The sequence below is a fragment of the Triticum dicoccoides genome, chromosome 5A (genome assembly GCF_002162155.2).
Source record: "Triticum dicoccoides isolate Atlit2015 ecotype Zavitan chromosome 5A, WEW_v2.0, whole genome shotgun sequence".
Taxonomy (NCBI): Eukaryota; Viridiplantae; Streptophyta; class Magnoliopsida; order Poales; family Poaceae; genus Triticum; species Triticum dicoccoides.
Genome location: NC_041388.1, coordinates 271,621,623 through 271,643,127, shown reverse-complemented (window position 1 = coordinate 271,643,127; position 21,505 = coordinate 271,621,623).

The following is a 21,505-nucleotide window of genomic DNA, read 5'->3' as shown; positions in this document are numbered from 1 at the left end:
CGATCGCCACCCCTACCCAGCCGCACCGCCACCACCCCCCTCGGTCGTCGCGCCGCCTCCATGGCCTCTCCCCACGCCGCCGCCTCCCTTCCCTCCAACCCCTTCGAAGGTCCGGCCCCTTCCCCGGTGGAAGTCGTCCGCGATCTCGACATCACCCGCGTGCCCATCGTCCTCGACTACGCCAACTCCACCTACTACGCCTGAAAGACCTACTTCTCCCTCGTCTTCCGCGAGTACCACCTCATTGATCACGTCGATGGCTTCGTCGACTCTGACCTCATGTTCGCGGACGACGACTGGCTGACCATCGACGCCACCATCACTCGCTGGCTGTACCAAACCATCTCCAAGGACATCTTCCACACCATCGTTTGCGACACCAATGACGCGCAGACGGTGTGGGTGAAGCTGAACGAGCTCTTCCTCAACAACGCCCTCCAGCGTCGCGTGTTTCTTCAGCAGGAATTTTTTGGTTGCCATCAGCTTGACTCATCCATTGACGATTATTGCATGCGCCTTAAGAAACTTACTGACGAACTTCGCGACCTCGGGGAGCGGGTCTCCAATGACCTCCTCCTCGGCACGCTCACCGCCAGTCTGAACGAGGAGTTCGACAACGCGGCCTCCAACCTCACTTTCCTCCCAGACCCGACTTTTCCTCGGGTCGTGGCCTATCTTCGGTTGGAGGAGAGGAGGATGAAGATGGTGAAGTCCCGGGCCACGCACACGGCTCTCGCTGCGGGCACCTCCCGCGCCGCTCCTCCCACGGCGCTGCAGCCGCCGCGGCCTCCGCCGCCCGTCTACCAGCCGCCTCCCCCTGCCCCTGATCGTCGCCGCAAGGGGCGCTGCGACAAGAAGCAGCAGCAACAGCATGGCGCGCAGGATGGGGGGGCCCCGCCAGCCGCAGCAGCAGCTGCTGCTCCCGGCCCCTTGGGCTGCCGCGACCAACCCTTGGACGGGGGTGGTCCATGCGTACATGATGCCCATGCCGCGGGCCCCTGTCCTGGCTGGGATCCTCGCCCCTCGCCCCGGCACGCATCAGGCGTTGCTCGCCGCCCCGGGTGGCTAACCCGTCGCGGCACCTCCGTACGCCGCCCCGGGTGGTTACGTCGCGGCCATGCCTGGCTACGCCACCCCGGGTGGCTACCCAGCCGCCCCTCCGGCTGCGGCTGCTGCACTCTCGCCGGCCCCTTGGAATCCGGCTCTCCTTGCGGCGCTTCACTCCGCCCCTACACCCAACATGTACACCGGAGGCGGCGACTGGTATATGGACTCCGGGGCTACCACCCACATGACATCCAACCCTGGTAACCTCAACTCCGTATTTCCAGTTTCTACCGCATGTCATATCACTGTTGGGGACGGGTCTTCCCTTCCCATTACTCATGTCGGTCATGGTTCCTTTCCGTCTAATTCTACACCTATTCACATGTCCAATGTCTTAGTTTCATCTAAGTTAGTTACTATCCAATGTCTTAGTTTCACCTATAACTGTTGAATTTGACGAAGTGGGTTTTTCTGTCAAGAACGCCCGTACCCGGATGGTGCTCCACCGATGTGACAGCCCAGACGGCCTCTACCCGGTGAACTCCACCGCCACTTCCACATCCGCTCCGGTCGCTCTCTCTGCCACAGTGGACCTTTGGCATACTCGGCTGGGACATCCGAACCCGGCCACCCTTCGTCATATTCTTAGGACTTTTTCATTCACGTGTAACAAAACCGATGATCACACTTGTCATGCTTGTCGTCTCAGCAAGCACGTCCGTCTTCCGTTTAGCGCGTCCCCATCGGTGGCGTCGTATCCATTTGAGTTGATTCATAGTGATTTGTGGGCATCTCCTATTACCAGTAATACGGGTTTTTTATACTATCTTGTCATACTTGATGATTTTTTGCACTATGTGTGGACCTTCTCGTTGCGGAGAAAATCCGATGCACTCTCCGTTCTCACTACATTTTAATCCTACGTCGCTACGCGGTTTGGGAGTCACATTCATGCCTTGCAGACTGACAACGGGAAGGAGTTCGACAACGACGGGGTTCGAACCCTCCTTGCCACACACGGCATGATTTTTCGTCTCACCGGCCAGTATACCTCGCAATAAAATGGTCGCGCCGAACGGATCCTTCGCACCCTCAATGATTGTGTGCGCACTCTTCTCTTCCACGCTAATGTCCCGCCTCGGTTTTGGCCGGACTCTCTCTCCACCGCCTCTTGCTACCTCTTGAGCACTGCGTCGGTTTTCCCTTGAAGAGGAAAGGGTGATGCAGCAAAGTAGCGTAAGTATTTTCCTCAGTTATTGAGAACCAAGGTATCAATCCAGTAGGAGGCCACGCACGAGTCCCTCGCACCTACACAAACAAATAAAATCCTCGCAACCAACGCAATAAAGGGGTTGTCAATCCCTTCACCGTCACTTACGAAAGTGAGATCTGATAGATATGATAAGATAATATTTTTGGTATTTTTATGATAAAGATGCAAAGTAAATAAAGCGAAATAGAAACGACACTAGAAATAGCTTGTTAACGGGAGATTAATATGATGGAAAATAGACCTGGGAGCCATAGGTTTCACTTGTGGCTTCTCTCGAGAGCATAAGTATTATGGTGGGTAAACAAATTACTGTTGGGCAATTGACAGAATTGAGCATAGTTATGAGAATATCTAGGTATGATCATGTATATAGGCATCACGTCCGAGACAAGTAGACCGGCTCCTTCCTGCATCTACTACTATTACTCCACACATCGACCGCTATCCAGCATGCATCTAGAGTATTAAGTTCAAAGGAATAGAGTAACACTTTAAGTAAGATGACATGATGTAGAGGGATAAACTCATGCAATATGATATAAACCCCATCTTGTTATCCTCGATGGCAACAATACGATACGTCCCTTGCTACCCCTACTGTCACTGGGAAAGGACACCGCAAGATTGAACCCAAAGCTAAGCACTTCTCCCATTGCAAGAAAGATCAATCTAGTAGGCCAAACCAAACTGATAATTCGAAGAGACTTGCAAAGATAACCAATCATACATAAAAGAATTCATAGAAGATTCAAATATTGTTCATAGATAAACTTGATCATAAACCCACAATTCATTGGTCTCAACAAACACACCGCAAAAGAAGATTACATCGAATAGATCTCCGCGAGAATCGTGGAGAACTTTGTATTGAGATCCAAAGAGAGAGAAGAAGCCATCTAGCTAATAACTATGGACCCGAAGGTCTGGAGTAAACTACTCACACATCATCGGAGAGGCTATGGTGTTGATGTAGAAGCCCTCCGTGATCGATGCCCCCTCCGGCGGAGCTCCGGAAAAGGCCCCAAGATGGGATCTCACGGGTACAAAAGGTTGCGGCGGTGGAATTAGGTTTTTGGCTCTGTATCTGGTAGTTCGGGGGTACGTAGGTATATATAGGAGGAAGAAGTACGTCGGTGGAGCAACGTGGGGCCCATGAGGGTAGAGGGCGCGCCTGGGGGGGTAGGCGCGCCCCCTACCTCGTGCCTTCCTGGTTGATGTCTTAACGTAGGGTCCAAGTCCTCTGGATCACGTTCGTTCCGAAAATCACGGTCCCGAAGGTTTCATTCCGTTTGGACTTCGTTTGATATTCTTTTTCTGTGAAACTCTGAAATACGCAAAAAACATCAATTCTGGGTTGGGCCTCCGGTTAATAGGTTAGTCCCAAAAATAATATAAAAGTGTATAATAAAGCCCAATAATGTCCAAAACAGAATATAATATAGCATGGAATAATCAAAAATTATAGATACGTTGGAGACGTATCAAGCATCCCCAAGCTTAATTCCTGCTCGTCTTCGAGTAGGTAAATGATAAAAACAGAATTTTTGATGTGGAATTCTACTTGGCATAATTTCAATGTAATTTTCTTAATTGTGGTATGAATATTCAGATTCGAAAGATTCAAGAGAAAATTTTAATGTTGACATAAAAATAATAATACTTCAAGCATACTAACTAAGCAATTATGTCTTCTCAAAATAACATGGCCAAAGAAAGTTATCCATACAAAATCATATAGTCTGGCTATGCTATATCTTCACCACACAAAGTATTTGAATCATACACAACCCTGATGACAAGCCAAGCAATTGTTTCATACTTTTGGTGTTCTCAAACTTTTTCAATCTTCACGCAATACATGAGCGTGAGCCATGGACATAGCACTATATGTGGAATAGAATGGTGGTTGTGGAGAAGACAAAAAAGGAGAAGATAGTCTCACATCAACTAGGCGTATCAACGGGCTATGGAGATTCCATTAATAGATATCAATGTGAGTGAGTAGGGATTGCCATGCAACGGATGCGCTAGAGCTATAAGTATATGAAAACTCAACAGAAGGAACTAAGTGGGTGTGCATTCAACTTGCTTTCTCATGAAGACCTAGGGCATTTTGAGGAAGCCCATCATTGGAATATACAAGCCAAGTTCTATAATGAAAAAATCCCACTAGTATATGAAAGTGATATCATAGGAGACTCTCTATCATGAAGATCATGGTGCTACTTTGAAGCACAAGTGTGGTAAAAGGATAGTAGCATTGTCCCTTCTCTCTTTTTCTCTCATTTTTTGGGCCTTTTCTCTTTTTTATGGCCTCTTTTTTTAGTCCGGAGTCTCATCCCGACTTGTGGGGGAATCATAGTCTCCATCATCCTTTCCTCACTTGGGACAATGCTCTAAAAATGATGATCATCACACTTTTATTTACTTACAACTCAATACTTAGAACAAAATATGACTCTATGTGAATGCCTCCAGCGGTGTACCGGGATGTGCAATGATGCATGAGTGACATGTATGAAAGAATTATGAACGGTGGCTTTGCCACAAATACAATGTCAACTACATGATCATGCAAAGCAATATGACAATGATGGAGCGTGTCATAGTAAACGGAACGACGGAAAGTTGCATGGCAATATATCTCGGAATGGCTATGGAAATGCCATGATAGGTAGGTATGGTGGCTATTTGGAGGAAGGTATATGGTGGGTGTATGATACCGGAGAAAAGTGCGCGGTATTAAAGAGGCTAGCAATGGTGGAAGGGTGAGAGTGCGTATAATCCATGGACTCAACATTAGTCATAAAGAACTCACATACTTATTGCAAAAATCTATTAGTTATCGAAACAAAGTATTACGCGCATGCTTCTAGGGGGATAGATTGGTTGGAAAAGACCATCGCTCGTCCCCGACCGCCACTCATAAGGAAGGCAATCAATAAATAAATCATCTCTGACTTCATCACATAAGGTTCACCATACGTGCATGCTACGAGAATCACAAAATTCAACACAAGTATTCCTCAAATTCACAACTACTCAACTAGCATGACTCTAATATCACCATCTTCGTATCTCAAAACAATTATCAAGTATCAAACTTCTCATAGTATTCAACACACTCATAAGAATTTTTTTACTAATCTTGAATGCCTATCATAATTAAAGCAAATTACCACGCTGTTTTGTAGGACTCTCAAAATAATCTAAGTGAAGCATGAGAGAACAATAGTTTCTATAAAACAAATCCACCACCGTGCTCTAAAAAATATAAGTGAAGCACTAGAGCAAAAACTATATAACTCAAAAGATATAAATGAAGCACATAGAGTATTCTAATAATTTTCAAATCATGTGAGTCTCTCTCAAAAGGTGTGTACAGCAAGGATGATTGTGGTAAACTAAAAAGTAAAGACTCAAATCATACAAGACGCTCCAAGCAAAACACATATCATGTGGTGAATAAAAATATAGCTCCAAGTAAAGTTACCGATAGACGAAGACGAAAGAGGGGATGCCTTTCGGGGCATCCCCAAGCTTAGGCTTTTGGGTGTCCTTGAATTTTACCTCAGGGTGCCATAGGAATCCCCAAGCTTAGTATCTTGCCACTCCTTGTTCCATAATCCATCGAAACTTAACCAAAACTTGAAAACTTCACAACACAAAACTTAAAATAGAAAATCTCGTGAGCTCCGTTAGCGAAAGAAAACAAAACACCACTTCATGATACTGTAATGAACTTATTATTTATTTATATTGGTATTAACCCTACTGTATCCCAACTTCTCTATGGTTTATAAACTCTTTTACTAGCCATAGATTCATCAAAATAAGCAAACAACACACGAAAAACAGAATCTGTCAAAAACAGAACAGTCTGTAGTAATCTGTAGCTAACACAAACTTCTGGAACCCCAAAAATTCTAAAATAAACTGATGGACGTGAGTAATTTATCAATTAATCATATCCAAAAAGAATTAACTAAATAGCACTTTCCAAATAAAAATGGTAGCAGTTCTCGTGGGCGCTAAAGTTTCTGTTTTTTACAGCAAGATCAAAAAGACTTTCCCCAAGTCTTCCCAACGGTTCCACTTGGCACAAACACTAATTAAACACAAAAAACACAACCAAAACAGAGGCTAGATAAATTATTTATTACTAAACAGGAGCAAAAAGCAAGAAATAAAAATAAAATTGGGTTGCCTCCCAACAAGCGCTATCGTTTAACGCCCCTAGCTAGGCATAAAAGCAAAGATAGATCTAGATATTGCCAACTTTGGTAGGCAATCCGTAAATGGCTCTCATAATAGATTCATAAGGTAATTTTATTTTCTTTCTAGGGAAGTGTTCCATGCCTTTCCTTAGCAGAAATTGGAATCTAATATTCCCTTCCTTCATATCAATAATTGCACCAATCGTTCTAAGGAAAAGTCTACCAAGAATAATAGGACATGAAGGATTGCAATCTATATCAAGAACAATAAAATCTACGGGAACATAATTCATATTTGCAACAATAAGAACACCATTAATTCTTCCCATAGGTTTCTTAATGGTGGAATCCGCAAGGTGCAAGTTTAAAGAGCAATCATCAAAATCACAGAAACCTAGCAAATCACACAAAGTCTTTGGAATCGTGGAAACACTAGCACCCAAATCACACAAAGCATAGCATTCATGATCTTTAATTTTAATAGTAGGTTCCCACTCATCATAAAGTTTTCTAGGGATAGAAACTTCCAACTCAAGTTTTTCTTCATAAGATTGCATCAAAGTATCAACGATATGTTTAGTAAAAGCTTTATTTTGACTATAAGCATGAGCAGAATTTAGCACGGATTGCAACAAGGAAAATACAATCTATCAAAGAGCAATTATCATAATTAAAATCATTTAAATCCAAGATAGTGGGTTCATTGATATTTAAAGTTTTGATCTCTTCAATCCCACTTTTACCAATTTTAGCATCAAGATCTAAAAACTCCGAATTTTTGGAACGCCTTCTAGGTAAAGGTGGATCATATTCAGTCCCATCATTATCAAGATTCATATTGCAAAACAAAGATTTAATAGGGGACACATCAATAACTTTTAGATCTTCATCTTTATTTTCATGGTAACTAGAAGAACACGCTTTCACAAAACAATCTTTCTTAGCACACATCCTAGTGGTTCTTTCTTTGCACTCGTCAATGGAAATTCTCATGGCCTTGAGAGACTCATTGATATCATGCTTAGGTGGAATAGATCTAAGTTTCAAATAATCAATATCAAGAGAAATTCTATCAACGTTCCTAGCCAACTCATAAACTTTAAGCAATTTTTCTTCAAGCAAAGCATTGAAATTCTTTTGCGAATTCATAAACTCCTTAACACTAGTCTCAAATTCAGAGGGGATCTTATTAAAATTTCCATAAGAATTGTTGTAGGAATTACCATAATTATTAGAGGAATTACTAGGATACGGCCTAGGATTAAAGTTTCCTCTATACGCGTTGTTACCAAAATTATTCCTACCAACAAAATTCACATCCATAGATTCATTATTATTCTCAATCAAAGTAGACAAAGACATATCATTAGGATCAGAAGAAACACTTTTATTAGCAAATAATTTCATAAGTTCATCCATCTTTCCACTCAAAACATTAATTTCTTCTGTCGCATGCACTTTCTTATTAGTAGATCTTTCAGTGAGCCATTGAGAATAATTAACTATAATATTATCTAGGAGTTTAGTAGCTTCTCCTAAAGTGATTTACATAAAAGTGCCTAAGTAATTGCCCTACACATAGTTTGAATTTGTGGATGATTATACAATTTTTTTATGATGGATTGAATTTTGCTTCTAGAAATCTTTTAGCAGGAGGAAAATAGTTAGAGATAAAAGCATCTTTGCACTTATTCCATGAATCAATACTATTTTTAGGCAAAGACGAAAACCAAGATTTAGCACAATCTCTAAGCGAAAACAGGAATAGCTTCAATTTAACAATATCATTATCCACATCTTTCTTCTTTTGCAGACCACACAAATCAAAAAGTTGTTTAGATGGGTAGCGGCATCTTCACTAGGAAGGCCGGAAAACAGATCTTTCATGACAAGATTCAGCAAAGCAGCATTAATTTCACAAGATTCAGCATCGGTAAGAGGAGCAATCGGGGTGCTAAAATCATTGTTGTTGGTATTGGTAAGGTCACACAATTTAGTATTATCTTGAGCCATCGTGACAGGCAAGCAATCCAACACACAAGCAAACAAGAAACGGGCAAAAAAAGGCAAATAGGGAAAGAGAAGGACGGAGAGAGAGGGCAAATAAAACGACAAGGGTGAAGTAGGGGAGAGGAAAACGAGAGGCAAATGGCAAATAATGTAATGCGGGAGATAAGGGTTTGTGATGGGTACTTGGTATGTTGACTTTTGCGTGGACTCCACGGCAACGGCGCCAGAAATCCTTCTTGCTACCTCTTGAGCACTGCGTTGGTTTTTCCTTGAAGAGGAAAGGGTGATGCAGCAAAGTAGCATAAGTATTTCCCTCAGTTTTTGAGAACCAAGGTACCAATCCAGTAGGAGGCCACGCACGAGTCCCTCGCACCTACACAAACAAATAAAATCCTCGCAACCAACGCAATAAAGGGGTTGTCAATCCCTTCACCGTCACTTACAAAAGTGAGATCTAATAGATATGATAAGATAATATTTTTGGTATTTTTATGATAAAGATGCAAAGTAAATAAAGCGAAATAAAAAACAACACTAGAAATAGCTTGTTAACGGGAGATTAATATGATGGAAAATAGACCCGGGGGCATAGAGGTTTCACTAGTGGCTTCTCTCGAGAGCATAAGTGTTACGGTGGGTAAACAAATTACTGTTGAGCAATTGACAGAGTTGAGCATAGTTATGAGAATATCTAGGTATGATCATGTATATAGGCATCACGTCCGATGTTGGAGAACGTAGCAGAAATTCAAAATTTTCTACGCATCACCAAGATCAATCTATGGAGTAATCTAGCAACGAGGGGAAGGAGAGTGCATCTACATACCCTTGTAGATCTCTAAGCGGAAGCGTTCAAGTGAACGGGGTTGATGGAGTCGTACTCGTCGTGATTCAAATCACCGATGATCCTAGTGCCGAACGGACGGCACCTCCGCGTTCAACACACATACAGCCCGGTGACGTCTCCTACGCCTTGATCCAGCAAGGGGAGAAAGAGAGGTTGGGGAAGACTCCATCCAGCAGCAGCACGATGGCGTGGTGGTGGTGGAGGAGCGCGGGACTCCAGCAGGGCTTCGCCAAGCACTACGAGAGACGAGGAGGAAGAGGGGTAGGGCTGCACCAACAGGGAGACTGAATCGTGTGTTGGGTTTCCCCTTTGCTCAAGTATATATAGGGGGAGGGGAGGGTATGCGCCCCCACCTAGGGTTCCCTCCCTAGGGGTGGCGGCAGCCCCCAGATCCCATCTGGGAGGCGGCCAAGGGGGAGAGAGAGGGGGGCGCACCTAGGGTGGGCCTTAGGGCCCATCTGCGCCTAGGGTTTGCCCCCTCTCCCCTTGAGGACGCCTTGGGCCTTGGTGGGAGGCGCCCCAGCCCACCTAGGGGCTGGTCCCTTCCCACTATTGGCCCATGTAAGCCTCCGGGGCTGGTGGCCACACCTGGTGGACCCCCGGACCCCTCCGGTGGTCCCGGTACACTACCGGTGATGCCCGGAACAATTCCGGTGGCCAAAACCATACTTCCTATATATCAATCTTTACCTCTGGACCATTCCGGAACTCCTCGTGACGTCCGGGATCTCATCCGGGACTCCGACCAACATTCGGTAACTGCATACATACTTACCCTATAACCCTAGCGTCATCGAACCTTAAGTGTGTAGACCCTACGGGTTCGGGAGTCATGCAGACATGGCCGAGACAACTCTCCGGTCAATAACCAACAGCGGGATCTGGATACCCATGTTGGCTCCCACATGCTCCACGATGCTCTCATCGGCTGAACCACGATGTCAAGGATTTAATCAATCCCGTATACAATTCCCTTTATCTAGCGGTACGATACTTGCCTGAGATTCGATCATCGGTATCCCGATACCTTGTTCAATCTCGTTACCGGCAAGTCTCTTTACTCGTTCCGTAACACATCATCCCATGATCAACTCCTTGGTCACATTGTGCACATTATGATGATGTCCTACCGAGTGGGCCCAGAGATACCTCTCCGTTTACACGGAGTGACAAATCCCAGTCTTGATTCGTGCCAACCCAACAGACACTTTCGGAGATACCTGTAGTGTACCTTTATAGCCACCCAGTTACGTTGTGACGTTTGGCACACCCAAAGCACTCCTACGGTATCCGGGAGTTGCACAATCTCATGGTCTAAGGAAATGATACTTGACATTAGAAAAGCTTTAGCATACGAACTACACGATCTTTGTTCTAGGCTTAGGATTGGGTCTTGTCCATCACATCATTCTCCTAATGATGTGATCCCGTTATCAACGATATCCAATGTCCATGGTCAGGAAACCGTAACTATCTATTGATCAATGAGCTAGTCAACTAGAGGCTTACTAGGGACATGGTGTTGTCTATGTATCCACACATGTATCTGAGTTTCCTATCAATACAATTATAGCATGGATAATAAACGATTATCATGAACAATGAAATATAATAATAATAACTAATTTATTATTGCCTCTAGGGCATATTTCCAACAGTCTCCCACTTGCACTAGAGTCAATAATCTAGTTCACATCGCCATGTGATTAACACTCACAGGTCACATCGCCATGTGACCTACATCCAAGAGTCTACTAGACTCAATGATCTAGTTCACATCACTATGTGATAATCACTCAAAGAGTTCTGGGTTTGATCATGTTATGCTTGTGAGAGAGGTTGTAGTCAATGGGTCTTGCCATATTCAGATCCCTATGTATTTCGCAAAACTTTATATCGTAGATGCTGCTACCACGTTCCACTTGGAGCTATTCCAAATTGTTGCTCCATTATGCGTATCCGGTATCTCTACTGAGAGCTATCCGGATAGGTGTCAAGCTTGCATCGATGTAACTCTTTACGTCGAACTCTTTATCACCTCCATAACCGAGAAACATTTCCTTATTCCTCTAAGGATAATTTTTGACCGCTACCCGGTGATCTACTCCTAGATCACCTTTGTACCCTCTTGCCAGACATGTGGCAAGGCACACATCAGGTGCGGTACTTCAGCATGGCATACCATATAGATCCTATGACAAAAGCATAGGGGACGACCTTCGTCCTTCCTCTTTCTTCTGCCGTGGTCAAGCTTTGAGTCTTACTCAACTTCACACCTTACAACTCAGGTAAGAACCCCTTCTTTGACTGATCTATTTTGAAATCCTTCAAAAATATGTCAAGGTGTGTGTTCTTTGAAAGTATCATCAGGCGTCTTGATCTATTTCTATAGATCCTGATGCCCAATATGTAAGCAGCTTTATCCAGGTCTTCCTTTGAAAATCACTCTTCAAACAACCGTTTATGCTTTCCAGAAATTCTACATCATTTCAAATCAACAATATGTCATCCACATATACTTATCAGAAATGTTGTAGTGCTCCCACTCACTTTCTTGTAAATACAAGTTTCTAGCAAACATTGTATAAACCTAAAAGCTTTGATCACTCCATCAAAACATATATTCCGATTCCGAGATGCCTGCTCTAGTCCATAGAAGGATTGCTGGAGCTAGCATACCTTTTAGCATTCTTAGGATCGTCAAAACCTTTTATTGTATCACATACAACTTTTCTTACGAAAACTGGTAAGAAAACTTGTTTTGACATCCATCTGTAAGATTTCATAATCGAAAAATACAACTAATGCTAACATGATTCCGACGGACTTAAGCATCGCTACGGGTGAGAAATTCTCATCGTAGTCAACTCCTTGAACTTGTGAAAAGATTCTTTCCCATAAGTCGAGCTTCATAGACGGTAACATTACCACCCACATCCGTCTTCTTCTTAAAGACCCATTTATCTCAATGGCTTGCCGATCATCGGGCAAGTACACCAAAGTCCATACTTTGTTCTGATATATGGATCCTATCTCGGATTTCATGGCTTCTAACCATTTGTCGGAATACGGGCCCACCATCGCTTCTCCATAGCTCGTAGGTTCATTGTTGTCTAACAACATGATATCTAAGACGGGATTACCATACCACTCAGGAGTAGTACATATCCTTGTCGACCTACGAGGTTCGATAGCAACTTGATCCGAAGCTTCATGATCACTATCATTAACTTCCTATTCAACAGACGTAGGCTCCACAGAAAACATATTTCTATGTTGCATCACTCTATGGTTGAAGTAAAGGTTCGACAACCTCATCAAGTTCTATCTTCCTCCCACTCAATTCTTTCGAGAGAAACTCCTTCTCGAGAAAGGACCCGTTCTTAGCGACAAACAATTTGCCCTCGGATCTGAGATGGAAGGTATACCCTACTGTCACCTTTGGGTATCCTATGAAGATGTGTTTGTCTACTTTGGGTTCGAGCTTCTCCGGCTGAAGCCTTAAGCATCGCAGCCCCAAACATTAAGAAGCGACAACTTTGGTTTCTTGCCAAACCAATGTTCATACGATGTCGTCTCAACGGACTTAGATGGTGTCCTATCTAAAGTGAATGCAGCTGTCTCTAACGCATAACCTCAAAATGAAAATGGTAGATTGGTAAGAGACATTATAGATCGCACCATATCTCATAGGGTTCGATTACGACGTCCGGACACACCATAACCCAGTGGTGTTCCAGGTGTCTTCAACTATGAAACAGTTCCACAATGTCTTAAGTGTTTGCCAAACTCATAACTCAGATATTCTCATTGATCAGATCGTAGGAATTTGATCTTCTTGTTATGATGATTCTTAACTTCACTCTGAAATCGCTTGAACTTTTCAAACGTTTCAGACTTGTGCTTCATTAAGCAAATATACCTATATCTAATCAAATCGTCAGTGAAGATGAGAAAATAGCGATATCCACCGCACGCTTCAATTCTCATTGGATCACATGCATCAGCATGTATGATTTCCAACAAGTCACTTGCCCGTTTCATTGTACCTGAAAGCGGGGTCTTGGTCATCCTGCCCATGAGGCATGGCTCGCATGTGTCAAGCGATTCAAAATCAAGTGACTCCAAACATCCATCGACATGGAGTTTCTTCATGCATCTTATGCCAATATGACCTAAGCGGCAGTGCCACGAGAAAGTGGTACTATCATTATTAACTCTACATCTTTTGGCGTGAACATGTGTATTACCACGACCGAGATTCAATGAACCATTCACATAGGGTGCATGACCATGAAAGGTATCATTCATGTAAATAGAATAACCATTATTCTCTAACTTAAATGAATGACCGTATTGCAATGAACATGATCTAATCATATTCATGCTCAACGTAGACACCTGATAACATTTATCTCGGTTCAATACTAATCCCGAAGGCAGATGGAGCGTGCGATGGTGATCTCATCAACTTTGGAAACACTTCCAACACACATCGTCACCTCGCCCTTAGCCAGTCTCCGTTTAGTCCGTAGCTTTTGCTTCAAGTCACCAATAATAGCAATTGAACCGGTATCCAATACCCAGGTGCTACCAGGAGTACTAGTGAGGTACACATCAATAACACGTATATACTTTGTTGAAGTTGCCAGCCTTCTTATCTACCATGCATTTGGGGTAATTCCGCTACCAGTGACCGTTATCCTTACAATAGAAGCACTTAGTCTCGGGTTTAGGTTCAACCTTGGGTTCCTTCACTGGAGCGGCAACTGATTTTCCATCCATGAAGTTTCCCTTCTAGCCCTTGCCCTTCTTGAAACCAGTGGTCTTGTTAAACCATCAACACTTGATGCTCCTTCTTGATTTCTACCTTCTGCGGTCTTAAGCACAGCGAACAGCTCCGGGATCAACTCCATCCCTTGCATGTCATAGTTCATCACGAAGATCTAGTAGCTTAGTGATAGTGCCTAGAGAACTCTATCAATCACTATCTTATCTGGAAGTTTAACTCCCACTTGATTCAAGTGATTGTAGCACCCAGACATTCTGAGCACATGCTCACTAGCTGAGCTATTCTCCTCCATCTTGTTGGCTAAAGAACTTGTCAGAGGTCTCACACCTCTTAACACGGGCATGAGCCTGAAATCCCAATTTCATCTCTTTGAACATCTCATATGTCTTATGGCATTCAAAACGTCATTCGAATCCCGATTCTAAGCCGTAAAGTATGGTGCACTAAACTATCAAGTAGTCATCAGGATGTGTCTGTCAGGTGTTCACAACATCCACAGACGACGTTGTAGGGGTTTGCACATCGAGCGGTGCATCAAAGACGTAAGCCTTCTGTGTAGCAGTGAGGACACTCCTCGGACTACGGACCTAGTCCGAATCAGTGCTTACAATATATTTCAACTTAATCTCTCTCTAGGAACGTATTGAAACGGGGAGCTACAACGTGAGCTATTTATCTACAACATATTTGCAAAGACAATTTAGACTATGTTCATGATAATTGAGTTCATCTAATGAACTCCCACTCAGATAGACATCCCTCTAGTCATCTAAGTGAAACATGATCCGAGTCAACTTGGCCATGTCCGATCATCACGTGAGACGGACTAGTCAACATCGGTGAACATCTTCATGTTGATCGTATCTTCTATACGACTCATGCTCGACCTTTCGGTCTTCCGTGTTCCGAGGCCATGTCTGTACATGCTAGGCTCATCAAGTCAACCTAAGTGTTTTTGCTGTGTAAATCTGGCTTACACCCATTGTATTCGAACGTTAGAATCTATCACACCCGATCATCACGTGGTGCTTCGAAACGACGAACCTTCGCAACGGTGCATAGTTAGGGGGAACACTTTTCTTGAAATTTTAGTGAGGGATCATCTTATTTAAGCTACCGTCGTTCTAAGCAAATAAGATGTAAAACATGATAAACATCACATGCAATCAAATAGTGACATGATATGACCAATATCATTTGCTCCTTTGATCTCCATCTTCGGGGCTCCATGATCATCGTTGTCACCGGCATGACACCATGATCTCCATCATCGTGTCTTCTTGGAGTTGTCACGTCAACTATTACTTCTACTACTATGGCTAATGCTTTAGCAATAAAGTAAAGTAATTACATGACGTTTATGTTGACACGCAGGTCATAAATAAATAAAGACAACTCCTATGGCTCCTGCCGGTTGTCATACTCATCGACATGCAAGTCGTGATTCCTATTACAAGAACATGATCAATCTCATACATCACATATATAATTCATCACATCCTTTTGGCCATATCACATCACAAGGCATATGCTGCAAAAACAAGTTAGATGTCCTCTAATTGTTGTTGCAAGTTTTTACGTGGCTGCTATAGGTTTCTAGCAAGAACGTTTCTTACCTACGCCAAAACCACCACGTGATATGCCAATTTCTATTTATCCTTCGTAAGGACCCTTTTCATCGAATCCGATCCGACTAAAGTGGGAGAGACAGACACCCACTAGCCACCTTATGCAACTAGTGCATGTCAGTCGGTGGAACCAGTCTCACGTAAGAGTACGTGTAAGGTCGGTCCGGGCCGCTTCATCCCACGATGCCGCCGAATCAAGATAAGACTAGTAACGGCAAGTAAATTGACAAAATCAACGCCCACAACTGCTTTGTGTTCTACTCGTGCATAGAAACTATGCATAGACCTAGCTCATGATGCCACTGTTGGAGAACGTAGCAGAAATTCAAAATTTTCTACGCATCACCAAGATCAATCTATGGAGTAATCTAGCAACGAGGGGAAGGAGAGTGCATCTACATACCCTTGTAGATCGCTAAGCGGAAGCATTCAAGTGAACAGGGTTGATGGAGTCGTACTCGTCGTGATTCAAATCACCGATGATCCTAGTGCCGAACGGACGGCACCTCCGCGTTCAACACACGTACAGCCCGGTGACGTCTCCTACGCCTTGATCCAGCAAGGGGAGAAGGAGAGGTTGGGGAAGACTCCATCCAGCAGCAGCACAACGGCGTGGTGGTGGTGGAGGAGCGCGGGACTCCAGCAGGGCTTCGCCAAGCACTACGAGAGACGAGGAGGAAGAGGGGTAGGGCTGCGCCAACAGGGAGATTGAATCGTGTGTTGGGCTGCCCCTTTGCTCAAGTATATATAGGGGGAGGGGAGGGGCTGCGCCCCCACCTAGGGTTCCCTCCCTAGGGGTGGCGGCAGCCCCTAGATCCCATCTGGGAGGCGGCCAAGGGGAGAGAGAGGGGGGCGCACCTAGGGTGGGCCTTAGGGCCCATCTGCGCCTAGGGTTTGCCCCCTCTCCCCTTGAGGACGCCTTGGGCCTTGGTGGGAGGCGCCCCAGCCCACCTAGGGGCTGGTCCCTTCCCACTATTGGCCCATGTAAGCCTCCGGGGCTGGTGGCCCCACCTGGTGGACCCCCGGACCCCTCCGGTGGTCCCGGTACACTACCGATGATGCCCGGAACAATTCCGGTGGCCAAAACCATACTTCCTATATATCAATCTTTACCTCCGGACCATTCTGGAACTCCTCGTGACGTCCGGGATCTCATCCGGGACTCCGAACAACATTCGGTAACCGCATACATACTTTCCCTATAACCCTAGCATCATCGAACCTTAAGTGTGTAGACCCTACGGGTTCGGGAGTCATGCAGACATGGCCGAGACAACTCTCCGGTCAATAACCAACAGCGGGATCTGGATACCCATGTTGGCTTCCACATGCTCCACGATGCTCTCATCGGATGATACACGATGTCAAGGATTTAATCAATCCCGTATACAATTCCCTTTGTCTAGCGGTACGATACTTGCCCGAGATTCGATCGTCGGTATCCCGATACCTTGTTCAATCTCGTTACCGGCAAGTCTCTTTACTCGTTCCGTAACACATCATCCCGTGATCAACTCCTTGGTCACATTGTGCACATTATGATGATGTCCTACCGAGTGGGCCCAGAGATACCTCTCCGTTTACACGGAGTGACAAATCCCAGTCTCGATTCGTGCCAACCCAACAGACACTTTAGGAGATACCTGTAGTGTACCTTTATAGCCACCCAGTTACGTTGTGACATTTGGCACACCCAAAGCACTCCTACGGTATCTGGGAGTTGCACAATCTCATGGTCTAAGGAAATGATACTTGACATTAGAAAAGCTTTAGCATACGAACTACACGATCTTTGTGCTAGGCTTAGGATTGGGTCTTGTCCATCACATCATTCTCCTAATGATGTGATCCCGTTATCAACGACATCCAATGTCCATGGTTAGGAAACCGTAACCATCTATTGATCAACTAGCTAGTCAACTAGAGGCTTACTAGGGACATGGTGTTGTCTATGTATCCACACATGTATCTGAGTTTCCTATCAATACAATTATAGCATGGATAATAAACGATTATCATGAACAATGAAATATAATAATAATAACTAATTTATTATTGCCTCTAGGGCATATTTCCAACATCCGAGACAAGTAGACCGACTCCTGCCTGCATCTACTACTATTACTCCACACATCGACCGCTATCCAGCATGCATCTAGAGTATTAAGTTCAAAGGAACAGAGTAACGCTTTAAGTAAGGTGACATGATGTAGAGGGATAAACTCATGCAATATGATATAAACCCCATCTTGTTATCTTCGATGGCAACAATACAATATGTTCCTTGCTGCCCCTACTGTCACTGGGAAAGGACACCGCAAGATTGAACCCAAAGCTAAACACTTCTCCCATTGCAAGAAAGATCAATCTAGTAGGCCAAACCAAACTGATAATTTGAAGAGACTTGCAAAGATAACCAATCATACATAAAACAATCCATAGACGATTCAAATATTGTTCATAGATAAACTAGATCATAAACCCACAATTCATCGGTCTCAACAAACACACCGCAAAAGAAGATTACATTGAATAGATCTCCACGAGAATCATGGAGAACTTTCTATTGAAAACCAAAGAGAGAGAAGAAGCCATCTAGCTAATAACTATGGAATCGAAGGTCTGGAGTAAAGTACTCACACATCATCGGAAAGGCTATGGTGTTGATGTAGAAGCCCTCCGTGATCGATGCCCCCTCCGGCGGAGCTCCGGAAAAGGCCCCAAGATAGGATCTCACGGGTACAGAAGGTTGCGGCAGTGGAATTAGGTTTTTGGCTCCGTATCTGGTAGTTTGGGGGTACGTAGGTATATATAGGAGGAAGAAGTACGTCGGTGGAGCAACATGGGCCCCATGAGGGTGGAGGGCGCGCCTAGGGGGTAGGCACGCTCCCCTACCTCGTGCCTTCCTGGTTGATGTCTTGATGTAGGGTCCAAGTCCTCTGGATGACGTTCGTTCCGAAAATCACGTTCCCGGAGGTTTCATTCCGTTTGGACTCCGTTTGATATTCTTTTTCTGCGAAACTCTAAAATAGGCAAAAGAAGCAATTCTGGGCTGGGCCTCCGGTTAATAGGTTAGTCCCAAAAATAATATAAAAGTGTATAATAAAGCCCAATAATGTCCAAAACATAATATAATATAGCATGGAACAATCAAAAATTATAGATACGTTGGAGACGTATCACCTCTCTCCTCGTCAACCTTTGTCTGAGTCGTGCTCATGGGAACTTTGCACCACATCATCTCCTCTTCGGTAGCCCACCTTCCTATGACAATCTTCGTGTTTTTGGGTGTCTCTATTATCCTAGCATCACTACTCCTCATAAACTCGCACCTCGCTCCGTGGCATGCATCTTTCTCGGATACCCACCAAACACCAAAGGTTATCGTTGCTATGATCCGGTTTCCCACCGAGTTTTCACTTCACGACATGTTTACTTTGACGAGAGGTCTTTTCCCTTTCACCAGGAACCACCGCCGGCTCACTCGCCATCGTCACCCATGCCTCTCGGTGCTCCTAGGGGAGGCCGCTCACTTGCGCTCGGGCCCCCTCCTGGCTTCGGGCCCCCTGCAGTGCGCGTGGGCCTCCCCTGGCTTCGGCGCCCTCGCCGCGCCTGTGACGCCCGGATATTTAAGCGACGGTAATTCCCTGTTAGTCATGCCGTGTCACCTTAATTACTGTTGCTAATCTCGCGTTAGTTCAAAACCAATTCAAAATTCAAATTCAAAATCAAGTCAAACATTTAAAGTTTTCAAAAGTCAAAACTAAAAGGTTGTAAAGGTGTTAAATAAATCATGGGTAATAATGGTGGAGAAACCTAAATTTAATAAAATGTTTAAGTGTTCAAAATAATTAAAATAGAGGTTAAAATATTAAAATAAATGCCTTTTGAATTTTATAAAATATTAAACTATTTTAATTTGGGTTGAAAATTAATGTGGCAGTAGTATTTTTAAAAGTATTAACTTAGGTGCTAGTGATAATTTTTATAAAACTAAAATAAAAGAAAACTAAAAGTAAAACGGTAAAAGAAAAATAAATAAAAAGAAAAGAAACAAAATAGAAAATAAAACTAACAAAAAAGAGAGGAAAAGAACCCCTGGGCTCTGGCCCAACACGCCTGCAGCCCAACTGGGCCACCAGGCCGGCCACTCCCCATATCCCCATCTCACCCGAAACCCTAACCCCCCACGCACACCACTCCCCCACTCGCTCTCTCTCTCTTTCCCCACGATCCCCCTCCCTCGCTGGATCTGGATCAGCGCAGGCAAGCGGCGCCCTGGTGCCTTGATGTTCGCCGCCCGTCGCCCCTGTCGCCGCCGCATGGAGGACCACCTCACCGGATCTTCCCCTCCCGCTGGATCTCGATCGGCACCCGAGCCGATACCCGGTGCCAGTGCTCGTCACCGCACCGCCATCGCCACGCCGCCCGTCCCCGGCTCCTCCTCACGCCCACTCCCATTTACCCTACGGCCACCGTGAGCGCCCCTTCTCCTCCTCCTCCCCTGCTCGCAACGGCACCCCGCGCCTGACGCCGTCTCTATCGGCGCGCGCACCGCGCTTATAGCCGCGCACACCCGCTCCTTGACGCGCCCCGCAACCGCCGCTCGCTCGTCCCGTGGCCCCTGCTCGTCCCGTGGCCCCTGCTCGCCGCTGCGCTGCTGCGCGCCACTGCCTCTGCCCTCCCACTTCCGCTCGCGCCCGCGGACCCTTCCCCCTTCGCTCGCTGTAGCCGCCCCGCTCGTCGGCCCCGTTGCTCTGCTGCCGCTGCTCGCCCACGACTGCGCCGCGCACGCCCTTTCCTGACGCGCCTCGCATGCAGGCACGCCCGCGGCTTCCTTCCCGTGCGCGCCCACCATGGCCGCGCCCTTGTAGGTCACCGTGGACCCCGCGTTGCCCCGCCACCGCCCTACGGCTCCCTGCCGCAACCACCTCCGCCGCCGTGGTCATTCCCCCCCTTCGTCGCCTCCCCTGGCTTTGGCCAGCGCCGGCGCCGGCATGCGTCGGGCCTGCTCGGTGCCCCCTCGGGCACCCGTCCATTTGGGCGCCCATACCACCGCCCGTTAACGCGTGCCCGTGCCCGTTAAGTCTCCTAGGGCCAATGACAAGTGGGGCCTTGCCCCCAGAACGAAAATGAAAAAAAAGAAGTAAAAATAAATAATAAATAAAATTATTAATTAAATTAACTAATTAATTAATTAAAGGATTAATTAACTTAATTAATCTTGTATAATTGACCTAATCAATTAACTAAACTAATCAAACCTGTTTAGTTAGCCTGAGTCTATGACAGGTGGGTCCCACTGGACCCACATGCCAGGTTTGACTCTGGTCAGCTAGGTTTGACCTGCTGACGTCATGGTAATGTCATGCTGACATCACCTTTCACTGTTCTGGATAATGTTCTATTAAAATAATTAATTAAATGCTAAAAATGATTTAAATCTTTTAAAATCAATATAAAATAAACCGTAGCTCAGATGAAAAAACTTTGTACATGAAAGTTGCTCAGAACGACGAGACGAATCCGGATACGCAGCACGTTCGTCCGCCACGCATCCCTAGCATAGCGAACACGCAACTTTCCCCCTCCGGTTCATCTGTCTGAAAACGCGAAACACCGGGAATACTTTCCCGGATGATTTCCCCCTTCACCGGTACCACCTCATACCACGTTAGGGCACACCTAGCA